Raw genomic sequence first — 17460 nt, 5'->3', positions numbered from 1 at the left:
TATGCAGAGTGCTTAAAGTTTTCATCTTTTGGTTTGCTATCTTCGATCTTTCACCGTTTTTCAATGAATTTCTGGCAGGTACAATCAATGTACCAATTACTGCATGGGTATCCTTTAGCTGTTTTCAGTTGAACTAGATGACCGATATTATTTTGTCCACAGTTTATTTCCACCACTTTTCCAATTGGCCACTTTAATCTTTCTTTCCTTTTTTTTTTTTTTTTTTTTTTTTGACTGCTGATGACAAACAATTTCTCAAACTTTAGTGTTGGTGGCCCATTTGTTAAGTGGCTGCAGCAAGCTGAGACATTCTCTTTTAAAACACAATCAGAGTATCTCTCTAAGGGATTGTATCCAAATCAGTAGTGTCATTTGAAGGAATGTTCTGTAAAAATATGAAAGATTTCAGAACTCATCAACTTCTTTAAAAAATAAGTTACAGGTTGATTATTCATTATTGATGCATATTCACAAAGTAAAGTAAGCAATTCTTCATAACTTAAAGATGAGCGATCTACATTTTTCTTTAAGGTCTTTCAGAATTCTTATTAAATGCTCCCAGCACTAGCATACCTTTTCCCTTTTGTAGAACTAGAGATAAAAGCTCATGCGTGTGCATAATGCTCTATTAAAAATTTATCTTTCCTGAATTTAAGAAGATCTATTTACTTTTAAATAATTTTCTTTTGAGGAGGGAAAGATTTCGATTATCTTTTGTGCTGGAGAACCAGCCTACACACTTGCAGGAAATATTAATATTTATTTTCTAGCAGTGTAGAATTATCTTTGTGGATTTTAGAAAACTGTCCCCCCAAACCAATCCAGTTTTTAAAATTCCTGTCAAACTGCATTAATTCTATTTTGGGTAATTTTAAATCTACTTCCCAGTAGAATACTTCATTGTATATGATAGAATTTACAGCTCTATAATTTTTCCACTCCAAATTAGATATTAATTTTTTATTAGTTACAAATCTAAGCTCATACTCACTGCATTTCGACAGCTCTGCTTCAATATTTTTTTTTCTAATATTGCTTGTCATATACACAATTTCTAGAAAGAATGAGGAGTTTTTTTTTTTTTTGTATTTTTATTTTTAAGGCTTCCTATCTTTCTTTAATCTCTTTCTTATGACCTTTAAGTCTTCTAACTTCCTTGCATCTGCCGTAAATAACTGTCTTTGAACTTTTCATTCTGTAATTATATTTCCTATTATGATTTTGGTTCTTAAATATGCAGCAGTTCAATCATTTTCTAATGCTGATTCCCCACCCCCAAAAGTACACTGCATCAGATCCTGATTTTAAGCAAATAGCGTAGGTTCAAATTATATTTCTCATTTTATTATTAGAGATTACAGTAAGCCTTTTCAGAAAAATTTATCTTGTTTTAATAAAATTCTTCAAAATGGAAGATGTTGCTGTGAGATACAACACTGAAACTTAATGTTTATTGCATAACCCCAGAAGACGGTATTATCTGTCTATGGCAAGAACAGCTCCCGTCACGGTATCTGGCGAATGGCGTCGCTATAGCAAAAGGACTAGTATATTTCAAATAGGGACGAAAAAAGGGTTGCTTTATTGTTTTGTTTTTGGCAACTGTTGGCTGAAGGGAAAAGAGATCATTCCTCTTCTCGGTTTCATTCCAGCTGCACACATCTTTCCTTCCTTCTGGCACGCTACCTTTTAAAATCAAAGTTTAGATTTAAAAAAAAAAAAAAAAAAAAAAAAAAGGTAGGCAGTCTAATTAGGCCAAGAGGAGTACACAAGTAAAATTTTGTGAAGATAGCACTTATCGTTTTATTTCTGCAGGTGTGCCCAAAGTGGCACACTGATTGAATAGAGCTTCGAAAAGCATTGTTGTCAATGAATTGACTGATGACATGTGGAGAAACAAAGAATACAGACTTTCAGTTGTCCTAGATTATCGGTGAGCCCGGTCGGGGCCTAAGGTTTGCCGTTTGATTTTAGGAGGGATTTCAAGATAAACATTTAAAACTAATATAGAATAAGATTAGCATACAGTTAAAAAAATAACATAGAAATTTCTTTTCAAACAATTCCTTTTATACGCTAAAAAATATCTGGAAGATTTCTTTGAAAAATGAGGGTCTTAAAAAACTAAACATGGCTAAAATATATGGACTGGTTTGTGTTAAGCTGCCATCTACTGTAAATAAAGAAAGTTCAGAGTAACTCATAGTAACCTATAAATTCTTTTTCATTAAATTTTTCTGTGCATACAGAAGGAAATTTTTAGGTGTGTCCAGACCAGACACACTGTGCTGTAAAGGGTTAAGCCTTATATTATTACTATTAGCTATTTTTATTCTCGTTGTTATATCTTTTGTACTGGTATTTTTTCAAATTTGCTTCTATTTAGCTTGATTTTCGTAGTGCTTTCCCAATTGCCAATTTTTTAAAATGCCCTTCCAGTTTAAGAAAGGTCAACCTTTAAAGTCTCAGGCACATCAAATCGTGTACAAGGTCGCAGAATTTTTCGCTTCTAAGCTTCGGCGAACTCTTTAGTAGTTTCTCTTCCTCAAGTTTTGAAGACAACTTTGCAAGCTACTGGAGTATCGAAGTATACAATTAAAAAAAGTTAAGTGCAAAGTATAAAAAATGGGTGAAAATAAACTTCTAAGTAACGCCTGGAAAGAAAAACGTAAAAGCTCTGCTAATCATAAGTGCGAAACTGACGATTTTGACAAATGCATTATATGGCAGACAACACAAGACTTTTACATCAAAGAAAAAAAAGTGCCATCTGTGTCAAAATTACTACCCGTCTTGAGGCAAAATATAGACTTCCCGTGGCAAAAAGACTCTGTTCAAACCTTTGCGTTCAATGAATTTTCGCTGGGAGAAATGCATTAACCAAAAAAAAAAAAAAAAAAAAATTCTTATTGAAAGACCTCACATTGTATTTTGGAGGAGCAATTATTTACGCGAAATGAGGAAACTCGGGTCAAGTGGAACCACATCGTTTACATCAATGAAACATGGATTGATAGCAATTGAACTTTTAAGATATGTTGGCAGCATGATAGGGTTTTGGGAGCACAGATAAATGTTAGTTCAAAAAATAGACTGATTGTTGTCCATCCTCTTCTACAGGATTTTATTCCAGGTGCTCAACTTGTATATAAAGCATCAGCTCAAAGCGGGGATTACCATGGGCCAATGAACCATGGAAATTTTGAAAAATGGGTGTTGGAAAAGCATCTTCCGAAATTATGATCCCCGTATCACACAAAAATTGAAGATCCGACACTCACGAAATATGCTACAAAGCAAACAATGGTTAATTGCCTGGTGAAGAAGACGATATGTTGTGCTCCCAAAATGGGAAAAGCGGAATTGTTTAACTTAATAGAATGCAATCGTCCTAAAAAAGTAATCTATAAAACTGACAACATCATAAAAGAAAATGGGCATCATGTTGCGCATCTCCCTCCTTACCACTGTGATCTAAATGCAATTGAATATGTTTGGTCATCAGTTAAAAGACTGATCAGGGAAAGGAATGTAAATTTGAAAAATTTAACACAAAAAGCTTTGGATGAAGTCACTTCTGAAGAATGGCAGGAGCACTGCAACCACATGGAAAAACTTGGGAATTCTTATTGGGACAAGGACGAACTTCTAAAAGAGATAGTGGATGAATTAATAAGAATTCTAAAGAGATAGTAGATGAATAATTCCGATTCAGAAGAAACGGAATCTTGCGACAGTGATTCAGACGACTTTTCAGACGTTATACCTCTATAAAAGTCCTATATGAAAGTATCCTTCTTCTTACTCATCTGATAGCTCTCTCAAGTTATATTTCTAGGATATTTCTAGGTTCAGTATTTTCTTTGCCAGTATGTAAATGAAAGACTACCAAAAGTGGGCAACAATGAGCCTTCGGCAGAGGAGAACCGACTCCTTGTGGATAATAAAGAACACTGCATGGCTGCTTCATTTCCCACTACTGTGTTCTTGGGGGGCCACAAGTCATGATATAATTTGCTTAAAAAATAATTATAAGTTTCGTTTTATTATGAAAATACTAATAAAAAATTATGGTGATGCAACAAAGCTCACTGCAGTTATAAAAGCCAAATTTTGTATAATTATATAAATTTCGTATAGTTTTAAATATAAAATAGGTAACTGAATAATTTAAGAGACCTTAATTTTGTTCTCATTTTAACATGCTACCAGCTATTACAGTGTCTATAAAAAGCAGCACAATACATAAATGGGCGCTGGCAATTAAGAGGCCCACCAGTGGCTGATCGGTAAAGGCTGAACACTGGTAGTTCGGATCCGAGGTTTGAATCCCATGAATGGGCGTTTTCGTAGTTTTCCCCATGTGTAACGTGTATACGAGCCAGTTTCCTTTAGGAAGCCCTACACGGTGGCATCTATCCTCTTAGGCATTTAACCCTGGAGGCTTTTCGTAATCATATAAGCCAACCCAAACCACTGGTAATTAAGGTAAAAGCAGTTTTGATTTTAATTCACCTTCGCTTCCTTTCACCATTAAATTGACCAGCTTTTGATTTAGTTTGAAGGTATGGAAAAAGAAGAAATGTTTGCAAAAAGTATTTATTGAGAGCATGGTTATGTAAATAAACACTTTTACTTTAAGATGATTCCATATACATTTAATGATGAAATTTTTAGTCATTATTAAAGCACAAGCAATAAATTAACAGAAAATTTTGAAATAAAAACGTAGCAGAACGTCATTGAAAGACTGAAGAAATTGCTTTGAATGCTCAGTAGATTAGAGCTAGAGGGAAGAACTATAAAAATTTAATTTATTTTACATTTATGAAGTGCATCTATACTATATTACAGAGAATGGGAGGAGGGCAATCAAGTAGATTTCTAAGATGTCATCTATGATTTTAAAGCAAATAAACAAAAAAGAAGCAAAATAATAGCATGATTTTTTTAAATGTAAAAATTAAAATTTTTCTTCAAAAATAAGAACGGATTTTTAAATTTATTTCTCTACAAGTTACTTTGATATATTTTTACTCATTTTACATCCAGAGGGATGGCAAATTCAGCGACTTCTACCTCACATGGCAAAATCAAAGACCGTTTCTCGACTGCAAAAGCTAATTTTCATTTTATTTTTAACGAATTAGAGCTTAAAAATATCGTATAATTGAGCATTTGTCTATAATAGTAATAGAAAATGATACTATGGTTATTTAGACTGGCAGTTAAGATTTTTTTGATAAGAAATGCATAAATTTTATTGTCATATATGGTACATGATACAGTTGTATTTATAATGCATTTCTTTTATATAGTTGATAAATTCTAAGAATGCACTGTTTAATTTCATTGTCGCCAACAGGGAAAAAGATTTTAATTCAAAGCAAATAAATTAATACAGTGTTACAGTACTGTAGCAAATACATTTAAGTTATTGACTTTGATTTATTAACAACAATCATATATCTGTTTAAATCAGAAATCAGGAGGAAATCTGTGATTCCAAAACTGTGGATTTTATTAGTAAGATTAAAATTTTGTAAAATGCACCGATTTGGAACGACATATATCTAAGCAAAAAATGTGCACTGAATTAATGAAATTAGCTTTTGCATCTAATTTTCATTTTCGGAAATTGGATGTCGGGGGTCGACGCAAAGGGTCAACGAACATTTTACTTGAAACTAAAACAAAATGTGAATATCGCCAAATCATCTTTTAAATGCACCAAGGTGGCAAACTGAGAAGTAAATCTTCAAGACACCCCTATGAAAAATGGGTCAGGGCTCGTTTCTACGGCAACAGACAAACTGGCGAGAGCTGTTCTTACCACAGACAGACAGTACATTCACCTGCATGATTCAGTATTTAATTGATGCACTTGAACATGTTCATATTTAATGAATGTTTTACTTCATTTTATATAATAATGACAATAATAGAAAATAGCTCAATGAGTTTCAGCCAGCAAGATTAGATATTATAAGGGAAGAGCTAATAAGTATGTAAAAAGCAAAAATAATTTGCAAGAATGTAAGAAAAATCTGCAACTCAGATTATTAGTAGAAATGACCAACTGACCACCTATTCCAGCAGGGATTTAATGAAGAAAGTTATTTCGACCTGGTGTAAGCATGTGGCTCCATTTGTCAAGTTTATGAGGATTTAAAAGATCAAGAAAAGCCTTCTTCTGTGCTAAAAATCCCCAACAAAATTAATTTTACAGGATTACTTCAGAATGTGCAGATGAACACTAATTTTCAGAGGGTCATTTTCTTCATTTAATTTCATTTGCGAGTTGTAGCCTCTTTAAAAAATTAATCAACTTCAATTTTAGCCACCCATCAGCCTGTGAAATTTGCTTCTAGGACTTTCAGCTTTAATAAATAATTCGCCCCCCCCCTTCAGAATATTCCTTCAGCCTTTCCAGCATTTCTTCAGTGGCCAAAGGAAACATTTCACACACTTCTGCAGAAATTCTGAAAATACTTTCCCACGCTTTGGAATTAGCATTTTACGTGTTTTGGCTATCTTGAAGGAAATGCAACTACTTTGAATCTCAGTAAATCGAGCAGGTTTTTGGTTTAGTTTTATTATATTACGGCAAAGCACTCGAGGGCTATCTGCCTTAAGGAAGGGATGCCTTCATGGAGGACTTTCTAAGGGAAATTGACTCATATACACGTTACACATGGGGAAAACCATGAAAACGCCCATGCAGCCAGCCCGTTCAAAGGATTCGAACCTCGGACCGAACTACCAGTGTTCAGCGACTTTACCGCTCAGCCGCTGGTGGGCTCCAGTAAATCGAGCAGAAAATACAAACTACATGCTCATCACGTTTTAATACACATTTTTTAATTCTATAGTCAAGCACAAGTTTCATGCACCGTGATCAATTAGAACTCAGGTGTTGGGCATGGTTGAATACCTGGCATTCAGAACATAGGTTTGGTCATCCCCTCTGCTTGAAGTATTTCATATGAATAAAATAGCCATCCGACTGAAATTATTCTTGGATATAACTTCTGCAACTCGCTAAACTAATTGAGAGTTCCCTTCTCCATTGTTGGTTCTCATGATCTGTTTGAACTTAATCACAATTCGTAGCAACCACATCACATGACACTACACCGTTAGAAATATCACTTACGATCTGATTGCTCTGTTTTTGCAGAAACTGAGTGACTGAAATGAAGTCGCCATTATTTGAGTATATTATTTATCTTTCATTACAAGTTTCATTTCTCTGGATTGCATTTTAAGCATGAATCTTCAGATTATCTACTTTTGTTGGAACACTAGAAAATTCATAACCATTGTTCGCGCCTGCGCATCTGTAATGTAATCCACGCATGCGCATCTGTAATGTGATGATCAGACGAGTTTGAGAATCGCCATCGACGGTGTAAGAGGGCTGGTCACAGCTATGAGTTAATGAGTGATTGTAATTAATTATGAGAATTAATAAAGAATCGAACCAGCGAATTTATTTAGTGTGTGTTATTTGGACGAGACCCAAACATATCTGGTCGTAGTCGACCGGAGTGTGAGTTTGTGCATGAATAAATAGTGTTTCGTTTTTGAGAACACAGAAGTGTTTGTGTTGCCAGTATTCGCAGCTTGTTCTTTTCAACGAATATCGCTGATTTCGGATAAGGATATTCATCAAAAGTGAATCACTGCAGAGGTAAGTGATTCTTCTCTTGTTAATTCTGTACTTTCTGTGCTTGTTCTGTTATAAATAACAATGTTATTTAAAGGTGCTAAAAAAGAAGATTTAAGGCTTATTGCCTTAGAAATAAATCTAAATGTTGACGAAAAAATGACTATAGCAGATTTGACTGATATTATTGAGAATAGTGAAATTTTTAAAACTAAACAAGATTTAGTAAAAGAGATAGCAAACTCTATTATCGAAAATAGAAAACAGGAAGAGCAAAAACTTGTCGAGTTAGAAAAAATAAAACTTGAGAGATCAAAGAATGAGTTAGAGTTGGCTAAGCTTAAAGCAGAAACTAAACTTGGTGGTGTAAGCGAAACCAAAACAAAATCAGAGTCACTAGATCAATTAATAAAAAGTATCAGAACCTTAACTGTAAAAATTCCTATACGGCCTGAGAGTTGGGGATTTTTCTTTTCGTCATTAGAACGAGCGTTTATTACAAAAAATGTTTCGGAGGACTATAAAGCAGAAATTCTGTTAAATCTGTTAGGAGACAAAGCTTCGAATATAATAACCTATTTACATGATAAGGATATCGCAAATTATGAAAAAGTAAAAGAAGTAGTTCTGAAGGAGTTTCAGCCAACACCATATTCGTGTTTAGAAAACTTTAGAAAAACTGTTAAACAACCACATGAAACTCGTGCAGTTTGCTTCTCGCTTAGTAACTACTTGGGATTATTATTTAAAATTAAGGAAGGTAACTGACTTCGAGACCCTCAAACAACTAATAGTTTCAGATAGGTTATACCAATCTTTAGATGCGGGAACAGCTTCTCACATTGCTGCGAGGCAAGGTGATTCATGGTTTTCACCTAGTGAGTTAGGTAAAGAAATAGATTTGTATTTCACGTCACGAGGAAAACCTCTTACTGAGAATTCTCATGTTAATCGTAAGTATAATAGCTCAAAAAGTGTAGCTAAAGTGTTTTTATCAGATGTTAAAACAGAAAACTGTATTTTATGCCACGAGAATCACAGGTTGGCAAAATGCCCATCGTATTTAAAATTACCAGTACAAGAAAGAGTACAGGTTGTGAAATCTAATAAATTATGTTTTAACTGTCTACATATGCATTCAGTATCAAATTGCCCATCGAAATATTCTTGTTTTTGTCAAAAACGGCACCACAAAACTATTCACTTTCCGAGAGTAAATAATATCATAAAGGAGCAAGAATGTTCTTCATCGGAACAAAATAAAAACAAATGTATCTGCCTGCAACATTCCCAAACGAGATGACTCATCGACCTTGAATGTTAATACGCAGGAGTTCGTTCAAAAGGCATTTATTAGCAATTATTCGAATAAACAGAGTACAGTTCTGCTTTTAACAGTCGTATGTTTTGTAATTGATAACGAGGGGAAAAAACACAGAGTGAAGTGTTTGCTGGACGGGGGCAGTATGTCGAACTTTTTGACACGGAATCTTATTGAGCATTTGCAGTTAGAGAAAGAAAAAACAAACATTTCCGTTTCGGGAATAAATGATGCTACTTTAACAATAAAGCATAAAATTAATGCTTCGATATGCAATAAAGAAGGAACTTTTATAAAGTATTTGGATTTTTTAGTAATTCCAAAAATAACTGCTGATTTAACACCTTCGCGCAAAATTAAAATTTCAGTGCAAGATCTTCCTAATTTAAAATTAGCAGATGAAGGATTTAATGTTCCAGAAAGAGTAGATATGTTGTTGGGAGCGGGAGTTTTTTATGAACTTTTGAAACCGAGTCAAATTCGAATGAATAATCCCGATCTTGTTTTTCAAGATACAGTTTTTGGTTTTATCGTGTCTGGAAGTATTCCAACAGAGACTGAAAACAGGGTTCATTGTGGGTTGATAAAGGAGGAAGACAACTTAGATAAAACTCTTAGAAAATTTTGGGAATTAGAAAATACTAAAACTGATAAACCCAAAAACAAAGAATTTTTAATTTGTGAGAAACATTTCGTAGAAAATTATACACGAGATAAAACCGGTAGGTACGTTGTTAAAATGCCATTAAAGGAGGATCCGGACACTTTAGGAAGTTCTAAACAAATTGAAACGAGTAAATTAAATTCCTTATGGAAACGCTTAGTAAAGAATCCCGAATATTTAAAATTATATTCAGACTTTTTAAAAGAATATCAACAGTTAGGACATATGGTCGAGGTGAGTGAAAGCGAGGAGGAACGAGGTTCATATTACATTCCTCATATTGGAGTATATAGGGGAGAAGAGAAAAGTAAGTCGACTCCCTTGAGGGTAGTATTTAACGCTTCTTCTTTGACAACCAAAGGAAACTCTCTAAATTCTATACAGTATAACCTGTTCGTGACCAAGGTCGCGTGGACGTGACGCAGCGATTCCACTCTTATCAGCACAGCGTCGCTTCCACGCGAAGAGCTCCGATTGATATGGAGAGACCAGCGTCGCGTATGCGTAATCGGAACGTTTTATTTGAATTTTTAAATGCTACTAGATGGCGTTAAACGGCAACGGTTTTCACAACGGTCGACTCATATGGTATTTGACCTTCATGAATGGGCATTGGTTTCTGTTCTATGCTTCTGTATTTGATATATTTATTGATGTAAACAAAGTGAGAATCACGGCTCTTTAAAGGGTTGGGATTTATTGCTCGCTGTGTTTATATTTTGACAGATTGTGGAAATTTATGGAACGTTTATTAGTTGAAATGTTGGAGTAGAATTGCGTTTGTCTTTTGAGGTTTGACAGAGCGAGATTTCGAAATAGATGAATTAATCAAATAGTGAAATGGAAGAAAGAATTTCTTCTAGTTAATATAAACAAACTGGGAAACACGGGTGTTTGAAAGGGCACGTGCGAGTTCAAGTGACTTGTTTATTGCTTTGTTTTTTTCATTAGGAGAATATGGAGGAGTACATTCAGCGGATTAGCGGGATGAGTAATATTAGCCATATTATGAGTGCAAAATATGCAATGTTGGACTCTGTGTGGATCCTTGTTTTGAACTACAGTCAAAAGTCGTTAATCCAGACTCGTCGGGACTTCGGCGATTCCGGATTATCGATTTTTCCGGATTATAGATCATCAGTTTAAATCTCGTAAGATGGCATGCAGAAATTCTAAAATTAAAAATATGAAACCGTAATTTATGAAATAAAGAACAATTATGATCTAAAGGGTATCAAAATTTGCAAAAAGAAAAAGCTTAATATTTATTTGTTTACTTTATTAAACATTTCTTTCAATGTAAGTTGTTTAAGTTTTGCTTCGTTTCATGTGATAATACTTTCTCTTTAATTCTATTAAACAGACATAATTTCTTGTTCAGTTACAAAGTTCCGCCGTTCAAGTCCTATAATTGCTGTGTCAAGAACACCGACTAATTTGTCAATCGAAATTTTTTTGTTTTCAATAACCTCTGTCACGTTTCTTCGCTATCGGAAGCGAATTATAATGACGAGGAACTTGTTTTAAATCATATCAAAGACGGAGCATATCGAGATGAAATACTACATTTGGTAAGGAATTATAAGCCAAATAAAATAAAAACATCTGCGCTGAAGATAAGGATAGTGCTGACAAATCAACTTCCAATTCATTACGCGCCCGCCGCTGAGCAGCGTGAAATTGATAAACAGATTTCGGATTTCAAAACATACTTTCGCTTTAGATCCTTTACATATTAACAAATATATATCGGAAATTCTATTTGATATAATCGAAAGTTTAAGCTTACCTTTATAAAATTGCTCTTACAGTCTGCAAAAAATAATAAGCCGGATGCAATTCGAAAATTAAGGAACAACGCAATCATCAACATTAACTGAAATAGATAATTAGATAATTTTAGCTTATACGTCCATTATACATAAAATGCGCACGCTAAAACGCATTCTGCACTTGCGCACACTCATATGCGCAGTCGTAAAAGGTCTTACGCGCACGCGTGAACGCCTCTGCGCATGTGTCAACGCGGCGCATGCGCAGAAAGTTTTTAGTTTTGATGTCCGGATTATAGATCATTCCGAATTATGGGTGTCCGAATTAACGACTTTTGACTGTATATCACACACAGCAGAATTTTTAAATTTCGATTTTATTCAGAATATATTATTATTCTTAATTTCCTCTTTTTTTATTTTGTGTTTGTAATATTTGCAGCTTTGTTTTATTGTGTATAGTATTTGTTTTCATGTGCATAGTAATAATTTTAGTTTTTTGCATATTTCATTCATATGTATTAACGTTATATTTTTTATTTTAATACATATTAAATAGAAGTATAGTATATATATAATTTATAAATTTGGAGTCTTTTTATTAAAATGCTGATTTTATACGAATTTTTTTGTAAACTTAGGCTTAACTGCTTAAAATGCGCTGGCCGGTAGTGACGCTCCGTTTCAGAGCGTTCGGTCCCGTGACTGAGTTTTATTTCCGGCGCGCTGGTCCTCAAGGGGATAATGGAGGTGTGATACAAGATGATTTATTCTCAATTATGCTGAGATTCAGGAAATATATTTTTGCTTTCACTGCTGATATACAAAAGATGTATCGAGCTATTTCTATCCATCCAGATCAATGGAAGTTGCAAAGGATTTTATGGAAAGAAGGCATTGATAAGCCAGTTAAAAACTTTGAGCTAACCACCGTTACCTATGGAACTGTGAGTGCACCATTTTTAGCAATGAGAACACTTGTACAGCTGTCAAAGGATGAAGGAGATAAATTTCCTTTAGCAGCACCTGTACTGAGAGAAGACATGTACATGGACGATATTCTATCTGGAGCTGAATCGCTAAGTTCTGCGTTAGAACTTCAAAATCAGTTAATAGGCATTTTGAAGAGTGGAGGTATGTTACTCCATAAGTGGTGTAGTAATGCTACTGAACTGTGTCAAACAAATGATAAAACATATCCCTTTGGTAAATCAGAAGAATCTAAAGCATTAGGTATTTTATGGAAGTCAAAAGGAGATTGTTTGAGCTTCAACGTTAAAATCGAAGACAGCGTAAAGGTTACGAAACGGCAAGTGTTATCCGTCATATCTCGCATCTTTGACCCACTGGGTATAATTTCTCCAGTTATAATTGTAGGAAAAATATTTATGCAGAAATTATGGCTGTTAAAATTGAGCTGGAATGATGTTTTGCCAGAAAAGGAGGCTAAAGAATGGAAAGAATTCTCCACTACCTTGCAGCTAATCAACAACATTAAAGTCCCTAGATGTATTTTATTACCGGATAGAATCAAGATTGAATTACATGGTTTCTGTGATGCCTCAGAGGTCGCCTATGGAGCAGTTATCTACTGTAAAGCAACATCAGCAACAAACCATACATCAGTGAGGTTGGTGTGCAGTAAATCGCGTGTCTCCCCCCTAAAGAAGACTACAATCCCAAGACTTGAGCTTTGCGCAGCAGTGCTATTAGCTAAACTGATGCATCGAGTGAAATCATCATTAAAATTGGAGCTTACTGCTATTCACCTTTGGACCGATTCTATGATTGTGCTGTCATGGATCAACAAAGAGCCACACCTGCTCAAGACATTTGTCGCAAACCGGATTTCAAAGATACAGGATCTGACTGAAATAGCACAGTGGCATCATATCGCTTCTGAAGAAAACCCATCAGATCTCATATCTAGAGGTATGTCTGCCAAAAAACTGCAATTAAGTCAACTGTGGTGGAACGGGCCTGACTTCTTAATGAAGGATGAGTACCCTATAAGAGTTATACCTGCAGCAATTACTGAAAAGGATAGTAATGAACTTAAAAACTTTGCTGATTCTGAACTATCTACATGTTTAAATCTGAATGTGAATAATTTTGTTAATGATTTATTGAATTGCAGTAATAAGTATTTAAAATTAATTCGTATTATAAGTTTTTGTTTTAGGTTTTATAAGAATTGTAAGCAAGAACAAAAGCAGGTAGGTAATTTACAAGTGGGAGAATTGAGAGCAGCTGAAGAAACTTTAATAAAATTAGTACAGGGTGAGTATTTTATGAATGAGATAAATGATCTTAAAAAATCAGGTATTGTTCCAAGAAATAGTTCTATTAAAGGTCTTAACCCTTTCATTGACAGTAATGGACTGTTGAGAGTTGGAGGTAGATTAAAAAATAGCAATTTAACTTATGAGAAAAAATTTCCTATTATTCTGCCTTCTAAACATAAATTAACAGAGTTAATAGTTAATTACTATCATTTAAAATATTTGCATGTGGGTCCTCAATCTTTGTTATATCATATAAGACAAAAATTTTGGATTGTAAGTGGTAGAAATGTTTGTAGAAAAATTGTAAAAAATTGTGGCAACAGATCACAAGATTAGTACAAATTATCTGGAATAAATGGAACTCCAATTATTTAAGTCATTTACAAAATCGATCTAAATGGCAAAGTTCTAAAAACAATATACAAGTTGGAGACCTGGTCTTAATTAAAGATAATTTGCCTTGTTGTAATTGGGCGGTTGGTCGTATAACAGAAGTATTTTATGGTAAAGATGGAAAGGTTCGCGTGTGTAATGTAAAAACTCAAACTGGAACTTTTAAACGACCAATTACCAAATTATGTGTCTTACGAATACAAAAATGAGTATTGTCCTTATAGTTATTGTACAGTATTGAATGTGTTTCACATAAAATGTCATTATGTAACTGAAATGTTATATTGTATTGCTTTGAGTTGTACGCTAATGTATATGGTAAATGTCTAATTATCATAATGATTTTATGTAATAGTACTTATTCAAAATTGTTTATGATATACTTGTTTAATTTTTATGCTATATCTTAATTACAATAGTTGAATGCTAAGCATTGCAACGCAGGGCGGCATGTTCGCGCCTGCGCATCTGTAATGTAATCCACGCATGCGCATCTGTAATGTGATGATCAGACGAGTTTGAGAATCGCCATCAACGGTGTAAGAGGGCTGGTCACAGCTATGAGTTAATGAGTGATTGTAATTAATTATGAGAATTAATAAAGAATCGAACCAGCGAATTTATTTAGTGTGTGTTATTTGGGACGAGACCCAAACAACCATCTTTCAGTTCATTAACTGTTTTGTTATGTATTGACTTGGCAATTTTTCTCAGTGAATGCTAGTCTCTGTCATCAGCTTTCAAATTAGAATATATTTCTCCTGTTTCTTGTACTTGATACCACACAATTTTCTAAGATCACTGGGAGGCCCACCAGCAGACGAGCTGTAAAGTCCCTGAAAACTGGTAGTTCGGTCTGAAGTTCAAATCTGCGAACAGGCTGGCTGCATGGGTGTTTTTGTGGTTTTCCACAACATGTATACGAGTCATTTTCCCTTAGAAAGCTCTCCAGCCTTTAGACGGGTTTCTCAATAAACCATTCAAAGAAAATTTAAAGCAACAACAAAATATGCAGAAGTTAAAATGTGAAAAACATTTACAAAAGGAGACCAAATACATCATGCCAGTTTAGAAATAGTGTGAGTAGATAATAAACGCATAGAATGAAATTAAACCCGATATAATTCAAAAGTAATTTAAAAAGTGCAGCATATCTAACAATCTAGATGGAATGGAAGATGATTATCTATGGATCAGAGTAACAGTGATTGTGAAGATGAAACAGAATTCGATGACGTACCTGAAGACATAACAGAATACGAATATGATGAACTTTTCATGTTATCCGATAATGAATATTTTTGCGTTCATAAGGTATGCTGTTTCTTTTAAACAAACAGCATTTAGGTACACATAAAAATCAAATTTGTTTTAAACCTTCCAGCACGCGCTTGTGCGCAAAATTTTCAACAAATTCAGTTTTTAATGAACATTCTTTGTATAGCGAAGCTGAAGGTCATTTCTATTCGTACTTTCTACCCTTCCCCACATCAAGGAATGTGCCAAGAGGAAGTCATTTGACTTTTTTTTTTAACTGGGCTTTTGTGCTACGTGGTAGCTTTTTCACCACGTGCGTAGTCGTGTTTTAAAAATCGGAAAATACTTTTTTCCTCAAATATTTTGCAATTTTGAGTTATTAATTGCTGTGTATTATTTTAATTTGAATAGATTTGGCTTTGTAAATTTTATATCGGTTCTCATGGCCCCCCCAAAAAAATGCAACCAGCTGATTGTGCTTGGATTCAAAAATCATCTGATGAAGAAAAGGAAACCTTTGGATGGAAGAACAATAGCAATTTCCATTCCTTATTTTCTTTTATTGCTATTCTTTTGAAATGAATAAAAACTTTAATGTTAGTTTAAAGTGCGTTTTTGTAACCAGTAAGAAGTAAATTTCCTTGCAAAAGTAAGTAATGCTAACGACAGAAACTACTTACTTTTTTTCCTACCAAGGTGTTTTCCTTTTACATAAACTATACTAGTCTTTGATGAATATTAAAATTAGCTTCGATTTAAAAATATAATTATTAAACAATAAATTTAAAATTTCCTATAATGAAATACATCACTGCATTTCCATCTCACTAACATTAGAACTTAAAAATAATTTATTTATATTTGAATGTGATATCATTTGTATTTTTCAATAATAAGATTAATATTTTATTTAACAAATTTATTATCAATATTCTCTCATTTCTGTCATTTAACAAAATAAAATGAAATTAATAAAATTGTAAAATAACGGATGTTGTAAAAAACACGATGCGCACGTGCTCATGTAAAAGTGCCAAGCATGCATGCTGGAAGTTAATACTCATTCCTTATTTTTAAATCTATCCTTTTTATAACCGGTGTGTAATGCGCATCTGTAAATTTCGATCTTATTTTTTGTATTGAAAGTGTGTGTTATATGCCGGAAAACGGTACAAACTCCCAAGATCCGGAATGATCTAAAATCTGGACCTCAAACCTGGCAACAACTTTTTTTTAATGCTTTACGCATGCACATTTGATTTTTTCCTCCATAGATAAAACATAGGGAGAGACCAGACTCTTAATTTTCCTTTGACACTAAATAAATACCTCATTATTGTAGAAACAATAATTTAGCAAAAATTTGTTTGATAATAATTTGGCTCCATAGTTGCATATCTGCTTAGCATACATCTCAAACCGAAACATTCTAGATAGATATAACATTGATTTTACACCCATTAACATTTTATATCCCTGACACCAACCTGGCCAATCATTATTTATTATATTTTGGTTTCATCACCACACGTTTGTTAACACATGATAACTTGTGTAATGACTCTTGCAGCAAAGCTCAAATTTTTTTTATATTAATAAAATTTTATACTAGTACAAAGAGTATGGTAACCTTTCATGTTGACATAATTAAGCTTGGTAACGACGACAAATTTAAGTTAAATGCACTAAGAAATATTGACGAAAAAAATTTAACAAAACTCTCATTCTACATATTAAAAATAGATTTTCTTAATAATACTCATAGGCCAAAAGATTACATTTTGTGCAGTTTGAATTAAGAATAACTGATTTGTTTTTCACATAAACCAAGAACCAGCACCAGAGCTTAACAAAATTAAAGGATGAAATTATTTTTAGAACTTGGAAAGCATTGGGATCCAAAATTTAGGACTTAGGAAGGCACTTGGTAGCAGAATTCAGGACATGCAGCGACTGCATCAGGCAGTATAATATCTAGTGCCGGCCATAGATAGGCCTTAAGTATATGTGAGAATTTATTTATTCAGGATTCAGATATGCCTTAATCACCTGCCAGAATTGGATCTATGTACACTAAATAATTAACCTAATACAATCAG

At 33.7% G+C, this 17460-nt stretch overlaps 1 protein-coding gene across 1 annotated transcript in view; it reads right to left on the bottom strand.

The window, feature by feature from the left end:
- LOC118200554 (uncharacterized) overlaps nt 1-17460 on the bottom strand; it is a 281729-nt gene that overhangs the window by 117184 nt on the left and 147085 nt on the right. The gene's annotated exons all lie outside the window — the stretch shown is intronic.

The sequence above is a fragment of the Stegodyphus dumicola genome, chromosome X1, assembly GCF_044657685.1.
Source record: "Stegodyphus dumicola isolate Sdum_Otavi_A_Nest chromosome X1, ASM4465768v1".
Lineage (NCBI taxonomy): Eukaryota > Metazoa > Arthropoda > Arachnida > Araneae > Eresidae > Stegodyphus > Stegodyphus dumicola.
The sequence above is the reverse complement of the archived record's forward strand: the minus strand, read 5'-3'. Positions and strand labels throughout refer to the sequence as shown.